Source organism: Falco naumanni, chromosome 11, assembly GCF_017639655.2.
Source record: "Falco naumanni isolate bFalNau1 chromosome 11, bFalNau1.pat, whole genome shotgun sequence".
Taxonomy (NCBI): Eukaryota; Metazoa; Chordata; class Aves; order Falconiformes; family Falconidae; genus Falco; species Falco naumanni.
In genome coordinates, this window is record NC_054064.1 from 6,079,990 (window position 1) to 6,091,052 (window position 11,063).

The following is an 11,063-nucleotide window of genomic DNA, read 5'->3' on the forward strand; positions in this document are numbered from 1 at the left end:
TGAGAGCTCCCCTGGGTCGGTGAAGGTAGCCCAGCTCCACTGTCAGCCAGTCCTTTGAGTAGACTAAAGCCCAGCAGAGCATCAGTTCTTCTGTGCTCGCGGAGAGTGTTGATGCAGGGGGCAGAGAGCCCTCTTCTGTCACAAGTGTTGTCACTTTTCTCTCTCACCTCACCCCCTTCTCCTTCAGCAGCTCCCTTGTTACTTCTTCCTAATACCTCCGCCACCTCCCCCTGAATGCCAGCAAGACCACCAAGGATCCCAGCTGGTCTGGAGGACCCCCAGGCCCACCACCCCGCGCAGCTCAGCACAGGTCCCAGCAGCACACGCTGTCCTGGGCGGAGGCCAGCAAGGATGCATCACCCACAGCAGGACCATCACATTTCCCTCCTTCCTCCACCGGGGACCTTCATCATTACCATCAGCAGAAGGAAGCAAGATGGACACTATGAGCTGCAGTATGGATTAGATCTCCTGAAGTTTTCCTGGGATGGAGATCCAGCCCGGCACTGCAGACCTGAACAGATCCTTTTGGCCAGGGGATGGACTGTGGCCAGCCCCGGAGAGGCCAGGACTCCAGGCTCAACTCGGACCTCTCCCACCTTCACTGAGTCACGAGCTCCTTTGGCTGCTGCTTCCAAACTGATGAGCACGTTAGCAGTTCACTCTGAGATTTAAAAGTCAAACCCTGCCACAGGAAATTAAAAGATAATGCAAGGAATTATTTAAAAAAATTAATCTTTATTACTCTCCACTCCCAAGCTGCTAATAAAAAAATGCGTTCCTCATACAGTCTCTATAAAAACAGGTTATAAAGCAGAGGAAGAGGGGAAAGCAGATGCTTTAAAAAATCGACTTTCATCCCTCCGCCCTGCCTGCCTGCCATAGCCATTCATCTGCACCTGTGTGTCAGCTCCCAGTAGCTTCCAGCCCAGTCAGCCCCTTTTACCCTGCTAGGTAATTATTCCCCGTTTCAATCCAGTCCCCCTTGTCCCCCCTGTTTTACATCTCCAGAAGATCAGCAACCCCGGCCCAGAGAGCAGCCTAGAAGGTGGTTTAATGGTACACCTTCCCTGCTCCAGGTATCTCCGAGCACCGTATAAACCAGGATGAATTACAGCTCATTACAGAAAGGGCAGGCAATCAGGAAGCAAACAAAGTAGCTATTACAGAAGACAGCAACAGCTCCACAGCACCGGAGCAGGGTTGAAACATGCAGGAAACCGTGCCTGAAAGAGAGGTCAAGGATCCTTGGCAGCTCTCAGAAGCCAGTTTAAGAGGCTGAGAGGCAGGTGGCAACGCATGGCTTTATTCAGAAGATGCTTCTGTCTAGGGCTCTGCTCAAGAAAGAAGCACCGCTCTTGGTTCTAGCTGGTGCTTGAGCCCACGGAGCCAGAAACGGGACTTGCAAACCACTTTTGTGTCATGACAGCTGGCATCAGTTAGCCAGGTTTTGGTAAGTTCAAGAGCCACCACAATTGAACAAGAGCACCCAGTCTAGCACATGAGAGATGAAGAAGCAAGAGCCATTAAATCCATCAGCTATGTCCATGCTCCAGTAGAAGAGCAAGCCACGAGCGCAGATCCATGGCCCACCAGCCTTCTGGCCAGCTGCAGAGTGCATCTGGCCCGGGCTTGCTCAGGAGGACATCCACCACCAGTACTGCTGCCAAAGCGGTGCCCCTGGGCCTGCTGGAAAAATGGCCAGGCCTGGAAGGAGCAGAGGACTTCACAAAAGGAGAAACTGAGAGCTGCTGCATCGCACCACTGGTCCAACACGAAAGATGGCTCTCTTCGGTGTTCCACGCCCAGAGCTGGGGCTGGGGTGAAGAAGCCAGGCACCAGCAATCCCAGAACATGCCTTGATGGTCACTGCTTGCAGGAGCAGCCTCAGGGGAGCTGTAAAGCCCAACCGACCCGTCCCCAGATGAGCAGTACAGCCACCAAAACCACCCCCCATCACTCCTCCAGCAGGAGAAGTGCTTCTCCCAGGAGAAGCAGCTCCACACCTTCTCCTCATTGCGGATAAAAGGGGTATTTGGCCTCTTCTGACTCCAGGCAGGGGAGATGCAGCCTGGAAGTAAAGCACTGGCTAGGAACACGTGCCAGGGGTGGAGGAAGGAGAACGGCAGAAACGCAAGCAGGCTCAAACACAACAAAAAAGAACCCTCCACCCCGGGAGAGAAGACGCCTGCCAGGCACTGCTGGCCAGGACACCTGTGGTCCCCAACCAGGGGCAGAAGAGGAGAGGGGACGCTGCAGTACGGGGAGGCAGGAGGTGGCTTTCCGAGGGGAGGCTGACTATGATTGATGGCACCGCGCTGTGTTCTCACTGATGTAGAAAATTAGAGAGAAATCGCTTCAGATATTGGCCCATCCGAGACACCTGTTGTGTCCTTCTGCAACGCAGGCGCCTCTCCCAGGAGCTCTCCCTCTGGCTTGCAGGCTCATTATTCAGAGTGTTGAACTGGGAAAAGCAACACAATTTATATTATTCCCCCCCCACACACACACACTACTTGGCTGTATTATTCTTGGCAAAACGTAAGGCACTGATTTCCTTGCTGAGCTACTCGCAGGAAAGTTTGTTTGATTCTCCTCACCTAAGAAAAAGGAGCCCTTTGCTTTCTCCTCTCTCTCCTCACTCAAGGCAGGGGAGAGGCTCTAAGAAAGATAGGAGCCATTTTTTCAGATGGAAATAACTCCTTTAAAAAGTGAGTCATGCTCCACCCCACAATCTGATAGTTGGTAGCCACAGCGAGCAACGCTGCTCTGCTAACACAGCCTTGCCTTAGTGTCCTCCTGGCAGGATGGTCCCCTCCTGGCTTCCCATCCCTTCACCATTTAACCGGTTGCTGGTTTTCCTTCCCTTTATCATGGCTGCTTTTGTCGCTCCATTGCCGCTCTACCAGATGCCAAAAGAGTTTTAAAATGGTCTTGAAAGGTTTTTTTTTAAAATCCACATATTCCTTTCATAGGAAATTATGAAGCCAATGGTCTAGATCAGCACAGGCTGGTGGGTCTTCAGGAGATGTGTCACGCCACAGACAAGGAGACTACTGGGCCCTTGCCTTAAAACAACGCTGTCCCTCAGCAGCAGGCAACCAGTTTCTTCCCAGACGGGCACAGCATCTGAGCTCATGTCCCTTTAGTCCTAAGGTGTCCAAGCAGGTCTAGAAATGGTAGAAGAACCTCCCTGACTCCTGCCAACACAATCCCAAACAAGCCCCACACTCCTACTGCAACCAGTCACCTCTCTTCAAACTCCCCAGAAGCTCCCAGGCAACTACACCAGCCTGGGGAGCAGCACAGGCTCTTCCACTTGCTGAGCATGGCTAGAGGAGACTGACCAGGAGGTTGGATGTGGGAATTCCCACCTCTGGGAAGGGCTGGGAAATGGTTCAGTTTCCTCCGTGACCCCAAACTCAGCCACTGGTTTCTCCTGCCAGCTCTCCAGCTTGGGGCAGCAGACCTTGTTCCCATGGCAAAAAGGCAAGGTTTGTTTTTTTTTGCTCTTGGGTATCTCAAGAATGGCTTCAAAATCACCCTGCTTTGAAGCGCATTGCCCAGCACATATGTCCAGGCTCCTGACCTGGGGAGCTCCTCACAAAAAGGCAGTAGCTAAACCCACCCCTGCTCGGCTCCTCTGTTAAAAGGGCAACCACGCCACCAGCTGCAGCCCAGCCAGCGCCCGAGTATCCCCTGGGTCACACTGGACTGATGGCTGGCAACAAGCAGCAAAGACCAAATTCAAGCCAAAGACTAAAGCACTAGAGAAATCCCTACAAGAAATTTGGAAAAAAGCATCCCTCTCCCTGCTCCCCTCCCATATCCACGTGACTGACCTCAGCACCTGCCTACCAGTTTTCCCAGTGGTGGTTAACCATCTGACCGCTGGAAGTCCCTTCTGGGGGTGCAGAACAATCCCCACACATGCCCCCGCTTCTCCATCTGCTAACGGTTTCCCTTCGCCCAGGCTGAGCCTCCCCCAGCCTGAGCTAAGGGTAGGAAATTAGCATCAAAATGATAACTTGCTATTAGCGGTGCCTCAGCTCCCCATCACGCTCCAGGAACAGCAATTGACAGGCTGTGATTTCCCCGCCGCGATGCAGGGGAGGGGGCCCAACGGCAGCCAGAAGTGCTGAAGTTACCCAGGCAAAGTTTTACGCTCATCTCTCCCACCCCAGCAGCCCCTTCCCTTTGCCGTCCCCGTCGCGCTCATCCACCGTGCAGGCAATCCTACAAGCAGATGGCACCTGGGCAGGAAAGCAGACAAATTGGCTCCCACCTGCAGGAGCACTAAGAGCTTTCAAAGCAGCCGAGCGCTCACTCGCCAAGAGCCCCGCGGTGTGGAGACACCAGAGGAATCTGCTATCACTCGCCTTCCTCACTGCTCACCGGCTCCTGCTGCATCCTTGCCTGGTTGCAAGCTCGCAACGGGCTCCTGCTGGGAGCCGGTGGCTGGAGGGGACAGTCGCCGAGTCCCGAATCAGGTGCCGGAAGAGGTAATTCAGGCTGAGCGTCAACGGAGCGATGCTTTTTTTCGCATCAGCACAATGCTGCGGTTTGGAGGGCGCACAGCTAGCCTGAAGCAAAAGGGTTTTCTTGGGCCCCTGCTGAACATCCATCTGCTTGTCAAAAAACCAGCTCAGCTCAAGCTGCCTGCTACCTCCTCCTGCCAAAGCAGGGGTATGCCCTCCCTGAAACTTCCCCTCCTTGACCAGATAGCTGTGGCACGAGCATGGAGAGACTCATTGCATTTTCTGCTTGCCCGCTCCTCTGAGCCCACCTGGCTGAAAGCTGCTTAGTACATCAAGGCCAGAGAAGCAGCTCATGTACCAGACTGCAGAAATCCAAGAAGCAGGAGGAGCTGAGCAAATCCACAGGGGTCAAGGCAGGTTGTCAGCTCCCTTTGGGTACCTGAGTGAGCCTGCAGAGTGACGGCAACTGCTGATCTCACAGCTGGAGCATTCCTCCTTGCAGAGCCCCACCACGCTGGTCACCTACAGCAGGGAAAGGGGCCACCGTGAAGCCCAGGCATGCAGGAGCGCTTGGGTGCTCTCAGCACATCTTACGTGGAGTCATGCATGACACTGCTGAACACTCCCATTCAAAATTACATTTTAAGCCACATGGGTAAAGCCGAACAATCCCCTCCCCTCTACCTCATCCTTATCTCTCTTAAAAAGCACCTGGACCAGCAAGCAAAGGCAAGTGTCCTCAAGCTCCAGCCTGCTGATGGCCTTGTAACCGGCCTAGGTGGTGGAATGCAAAAGGGAGAGGGAAGAAGGTGGTAGGAAAAATCAATCAGGGTAAACCAGTTACCCCTTCCCTGGCATTCCCATCAGCAGCTGAGATGTGAGAGCAAGGAGAGGACTCATCTGATGACGGATGGCAGAGAACTGATCCTTGGCAAGGCGGAACAGGAGCAGAAGGAAGCACTGCTCCCAAAGGCGATTCTTACGCCTCCTTGGGATAAGAAAAACAACCATCAGAGGCGGCAGCAGCAGAGGAAGGGAACGCACTCTTCTCCCTGCACGTTTGGTATTCATCTCTGGCCTGTCAGGGAGGGCCGTGATCCAACCACACATTTGTATATTCACTGAGCCGTACACCCAGCTCAGCGGACTCCTGACAGATGCAGATGGCAAAGCCATTTTTCATAAGGTGAGGAAAAAAGGGGGAAAGGAGAAAAAAAAAACCAAACACCAAGCCAAAGACAGGCTCAGGCATCAGCTGGAAAAGATGCAAGACAGGATCAGGTCTAATAGAGAACCAGATTCAGATTAAGCTCTTGGATCTTTAAGTGCACAGAGGCCTGTCTCCCCTGCCTCTGTTTTCTAGCATGGCCTGGCAGTGGCAGCTACCTTCATTCTTTCCTCCGTAACCCGCTGGAAATTGAAAGCTGGACCCAAAACAGCACTAAGGCTTTGCTGAACCAGCCCTTGAGGACAGCAGGCTGGCAGAGGAGCTGCTGGAAGAGTGTGGGCACAGGCGCTCTTCTACAAGATTAGCTCCTGTTCAGAGGAGGTGAGAGACAGCCTGCAGACAATGGGAACCATCAGCACGTTTGCCTGCCCCTCGGACCCTGCCTTAGTTCAGGCCTGGCCCCTGAAGAGCACAGATGGCCCCTGGGGCTCTGAAGGGACATCCCTGGCAGACCTCCCGCTGGTACAAGAGCACCAGCATGGCAAAGGGCCGCTCTGTGCAATGCTGCCATGATGGCAGACACGGCAGCTCCCAATGCTCCCGGTTTATCTCAGACAGTAACGAGGGGTTTCCCTCTGTGCCAGGTCACTGCACAAAGAGGCATCGATGACACAGAACGGCTTGCCGACGCAGCAAGAAAAGTGATGCTCAGGACAGTATACCCTGTCCCTTGAGAAGCACGTGCACATGTCCCGCTTGGCACTGGGAGCCAGCGGCTCTTGGTGTAAGCCATGGGGAAGGGAAAGGAAAAAGTACCTTCATGGAGGGAAAGATTTCACCTCCGCCAGTGACATTCTGCTATTGTCGCCGCCAGCCACAACATCACCCTCTTGATATGGAATCTAAGCTGACAGTGATACAGGAATGGAGCAGGGAGGGCAGCAAACGCTGCCCAGCCCTCTTTGTAACCCAAAATCTCCCCTGGCTTCCAGCCTCTGTATGAAGCAGAGCCAGTACCTCACCACCAGGTCACTGAGCAAGTAGATCTTCTTTTTCCAGCGCTGTGGAATAATCTTTCCTTGCAGTTATCCATCCTTCTGGACAATAAGGAGGATTTCATTTTGGTCTCTGTTGTATCCTTGCCATTTCTGAAATGAGAAACACATGCAGAAGCCAACACCTCCTTTGCAAAACAACACATGTATCTGTAAGCTGAAGTCACCAAAGCCTGAAGAGTTTGCGGTGCCAAAGTCCAGGTGCTTTCAGACTCATCAGAGGTACATCGAGCACCATCGAGCCCTGCTGCCTGTGGCATTTCCAGCTGACAATTGCTCCCCTCGTCTCAGGAACAGGCGAACGCAGGGCTGGGCAGTGAGGCTTGGCGAAGGTTACTGCCGAGACCTGGTAGAAATGTCATCCAGTAACACATGCTTCAACAAAGATTCATTCCCAAGCAGCCTGGCTCCATAATAAAAGTGTCAGAGCAGCTGACTTGCCTCCCCCCAATCTCATTGCCTCCAGATTTATCCTGTCTCGGGTCTCTCTCCCTCCATAAGCTAGCACGTGCCTTTCCTTTCAATAGGCTGGCACTGAAACTCAGCCAGCTGAAATTGTAGGAGAACAAGAAAAACAAGCCAGGTGAAGGGACCGGAGGGGAAAAATGCTCAGGAGCCAGGTTTTCCTCTAATTTTGACTGTTTTCAATTCTGAAAGGGAGGAGGGGGGAAATGAGAGGTACCATACTGTGAGAACGCTCCAAAACCAGAAGCCACCCAATTTTGTGTCCCAAACCAACGCCCTACTGCCAGGCTGTGTCACCTCCCTCTCAGGAAGCTCAAATTCCTTTCCTGATAAAACCCATCCCAGGACATGTGAACATCTCTAAGCCCGTCATCCTCCCAGCCAGGGAGTCTCTTCTCAGAGGGCTGGGCACCCAGAGAGCAAGGAGAGGAGATGAGTCTCCCTGTGAGTCAGTCCTGGGGAGTGCTGAGCACTGGCTTACCTTCACTGCAGAGATGTGATGCTAATGATGCAGTATCGAAGGCAGCCCCAAAGAGCAGACAGTCTTCAGGGAGTTAAACAAAACAAAACAAAAAAAAAAAAAAAGGGAGAGAGAAAGAGATGTTAGTGGTCTTTTGCAAAGAGCTAAAAATACCCAGAATGGCCAGTTTCTGTTGGGTTTTTTGCCCCCGCCGCCCCACCCCCTAAAGGAGTGTGCCACACAAATTAAAACGATTTCCCTCCAACCTGGGAGATAGGACCAGGCAAGGCATCCTTCAGCTGTGAGTGAAAGAGACAGAGCCTGCCTCTGTCAGGAGCACTGCCAGCCCCAGGGAGGCGAGGTGGGGGATGGCAGACGCCACTGCAGGGATGCTACTGGTTAATTCCCAGTAACTCAGACAGACAGATCTGTGCCAGGCACCAAGCTGGGGTGCAGGGTGTGTTTCTCCCACGAAAAGGAGGCATCAATAGCAGAAGTGAATCCTGGGCATCGAGACTGCCCTGGAGGGATGCTGACTAAGAGCAGATGCCTGCAACGGTGGGCTGTGGAACAGTTCTCCTCGAAGCAGTTAAAGCCTCCACTACCAGAGAGGCAGCCCTGTTAAATTTGCAAAACTTATTGCAGGAGGCAGAGCCTCTTGGACCTATGGATCTCATCACCCAAGCATATCTTTTTCTGGCTAGGGTACCCATTCAGGTAAGTGGCTCGAAATCTAGCACACCCACATCCTCCATTCAACTGACAGCATGGAGAGCACCAGCTTGCTTTCAGCAGTGAGTGCTCATGGACAAGCGAGAAAAACCAGAGCCACTCCCACCAGGCTATAAAAGCTTTGCTGTCACAGCTGTTTCTCACATCTGGATGCAGACAGCACTTAAAGTGTTGCAGCTGGCACCAGCTCCTCAGTTAGCATCTCCTTATCCTGTTAACGCCAGGCAGGGGAGAGGTCCGGCAGCTGAGGTTGAAGGGGCACTTCAGCTCTGTCAGATTCTCCTCCGCTAATGAAAATGTTTCTCTGGTGTGTCTTTGGGAAGGTTTCCTTCAGCTCCAGCCCCCGTGTGATTGAAGGCTAATCTCTGCTACTCTTGGCTGAATGGCAGCCCATGAAGAAGGTGATGTATTGTGTTTCCCTTCAACTCGACATTTAATGGTGCTGGGAAAAGAAGAAAAAGCACCAGATGTTTCTAGATTGTAAGTGAACTCCTCCCTTAACGCAGAGAGAGGTCACGGCAGGCGCCAGACGTCCCAGCCTGGGACCAGAGCACACCCCTGTAAATTCAACCCCGCTTCGAAGGGCCATTTCACCTGCCATGGTGCGTGCCTCCCAGAAGCAGTCCAGCTGCTCACATGTGGCCACAGGAGGCAACGTGTCCTGCCACCACCCTATGGGACATGACTGGCCTCCAACGAGCTCCCCAGCATCAGTCTGGCCAGCGTACGGGCCTGGGAGAAGGGCCAAGGTCCGCAGCGCAGCCTGTTTGGGACCAGGAGGACAGCATGAGACGGGGGCTCAGCACTCACAGGCGGTGGCCTTGGCTCCTTGGGCTGGCTCTGAGCTAATCTCTGAAGCCCTGAGGTGTGAAGTTTTCCAATCTGCGGTATTAGCTTCCTTTTAAATGCTTCGAGACCTACCAACTAAGAACGGAGAGAAAAAATTAGGATGATAATCCTCTTGCTGCTGTGCTGCTCGCACTCAAGGGGACGCCTGGCTCCATGTCACACCAATCTCCCTCCTCTGCTCCAGAGCCGCTGCTCTGCAAACACACTCCAAACCAACCCCGCCAGCTGTTTGCTCTCCTGCTGTTTCTGCCCTTGCTGGAACAACCCAATTACCCATCATGGCACTCTGCACCCTCCACCTGCAAAGCTTTGCAGCTTTTCTCTTCCTTCTTTGCCTCTACCAAATCACCAGCATTAGTTGAGGACTCCCAAACACAACACAGGCTCTCCTTGTTTGCTTTCTCTTCTCCTCCTCCCCCTCTCCCTCCCTTCTCCCATGCCCTGCCTGCCACCGGCACTGGATGTGGGATGCTTACCATAAACCACACAAAATGCATCCTCCTACAGCTAAACCTGGAGGAGAAGGAGAAATGAAGAAAACAGGAGGAAAAAGAAAAATCTTCCAATTACTGGCAATCAGCTCTACTTAATGCTCACCCACTGTGCACCGTGCCCCAGACACAAACCACTCCGGCAGGTGAGCGTGCAGGGCAGCACAGCACGTACCTGCACACACAGTGCACCAGTGAGCACACAGGGTGCTTCTGAAGGTATTCCAGCCTATCTGGGCACAAATGGCCACAATCTGGGGGCCTCCCGTAGCCCAGTCAGACCAGGGACAGTGCTACACTCTGCTCCCAGGAGCTTTGCCCTGGGGCGAAGGTACTTGCTCAGAGCTGAATCCTAGCGTGGGTGATTGTCCAAGGGATGTCCATCATCCTCGTTCCCAGCCTCACCTGCCCAGGTTATCTGGCCAGTTTTTCTCCCCAGGAGGGATGCCAGCTACAGATAGCACCATGGGCTGCCTGTTGAGACAGTCGCAGATGGCGCAGCTCTTGCTGACTGAGCCGCCTTCGCCTCCACGGGAGGACATGCTTTGCTCCCAGCCAGGGAAGGCGGAGGCACCCAGCACGCTGCCGCAGTGGAGGAGGCACTCAGCCAGCCGCTAATGCTTCCTACTGTCTTGGAGCAAAGGGATGAATTAGCTTTTATTAGCTCTTGTGAAGAGCACATCACTCCTGCCCTCTCCTCCTCGCATAAGACTCATGCACAGACTCAGCTGTGCTGCAAGTGAAGCAGAACCAACTCACCTCCGTGCCAGCGGCCCCAGACTCCTGTTGGGTCTTGTATAAATCTTATAAATCTTAAACCTTAGACAAGCTGGGAGTCAGGATCTAGCAATCCTGCTAAGGGTGCTGCAGGGCTCTTGCTGCCCAAAAGTAGTTTAAAAAAGATGGATGCTTGGCTTTCATGTCTGTTTCTCTCAGGTGGCACCACACACGGCCCGAAGGAGGGCATGACCTCCACGCCAGCAAAGCCAGAGCCACTGCATAGTCCCTGCCGCTGGCACCCAAACTCGGGGCTGGTATGTGGGGGGTGGGCTGTGGCTCCAGCTAAGCGCTCCTGCCACCCAACATACTCCTGACCCCAGCACCCAGCCATCAGCACAGCTGAGGGATGGTGCTGCTCCGGAGAAGTCTCTCTGAAGCTGCTCTGGGGCTTGTTAGCGGGGTGATAAAGGGGATGAATGGCCTCAGAGAAATGCTCTGTCTCCTGCCGTGGCATTCATTATCCTTTAGCCGGGCAATTCTTCACACCAGCCAGGAGCTCTGGGCTGGCTCGTTTATTGTCCTCAGGGGCTGTTTTCCACAAGAGGCCACGCTCTGCACTGGCGCTTGTCACCCCAGGAAGCTCGA

The 11,063-nt window shown here is 53.5% G+C and overlaps 1 long non-coding RNA gene across 4 annotated transcripts; it reads right to left on the reverse strand.

The window, feature by feature from the left end:
* Positions 1–750: 750 nt before the first annotated feature.
* On the reverse strand, positions 751–7,824 carry LOC121095918. Of its 4 annotated transcripts, none has more exons than XR_005830246.1 (4): positions 7,648–7,824; positions 6,664–7,047; positions 4,837–5,000; positions 751–2,464 (listed from the first exon to the last, which is right to left on the reverse strand). It is a non-coding gene; the product is annotated as an uncharacterized LOC121095918 (long non-coding RNA). The 4 variants fall into 4 exon arrangements; XR_005830245.1 differs by having other exon boundaries at positions 5,323–7,047; XR_005830243.1 differs by having other exon boundaries at positions 4,837–6,794.
* Positions 7,825–11,063: the final 3,239 nt, after the last annotated feature.